This window comes from Octopus bimaculoides, chromosome 6 (assembly GCF_001194135.2).
Source record: "Octopus bimaculoides isolate UCB-OBI-ISO-001 chromosome 6, ASM119413v2, whole genome shotgun sequence".
NCBI classification, from domain to species: Eukaryota; Metazoa; Mollusca; class Cephalopoda; order Octopoda; family Octopodidae; genus Octopus; species Octopus bimaculoides.
Window position 1 is genome coordinate 106,919,653 of NC_068986.1, and position 798 is coordinate 106,920,450.

Sequence of the window (798 nt, forward strand, 5' to 3'; positions counted from 1 at the left end):
CCCTCATCTCATCACCACACTGCCACCCGCAATCAGTACCCTCACTCACAAGCACCACTGCCCAACACATCTCCGTAACTATCACGTACCCACATGCATACGCACATAGCCCCTCCTCCACCCAACTACCTCTTAACACCTCTACATACACCAACGTGCCCACACACATAATGTCTAGCATTCTCATGCTATGACGTATATATCCACGTACTAAGACGTTTATACCCAGACATGACTGCTCTGTGTACACGTACACCTATCCACACAGACATCCACCTACAACCTTACACTTACCCTAAACATTAAATGCATATATAAACGCAAACATGTGCTCCTGTGCACACCTCCCTTAGATACTCGTTGTTTCCACTTTGTGTCGTCACTGCTCTCCTTAAATCCCTCATACAATGTTTGACAATTGCTCAAAGCAACAATATTTGTAACTGACATTTCAGGCCACTCACACAAACACAGACATGCAAACGCACACACACACACACACACACACAGACATGTCGCAACACACCACACGCTCCGACATTGTTCGACTATATCTTTCTTCACTATGTATTACAAAAGCGTATAAAGCTCTTGCAAAAATATATATACACGCACAATTTCCTGTCTGCCACTTATCATTACCCAGTGTCCCACTCTCCACGCTTGTTCCAGTCATAGTCACGCGTTGCTGCTCCATAACAGTTAGGCGGCCATTTCTCCTGTCTGTGTTCCGTTGCTATTTAACCTTCATGCATATATATATATATATATATATATATATATATATATATATATATA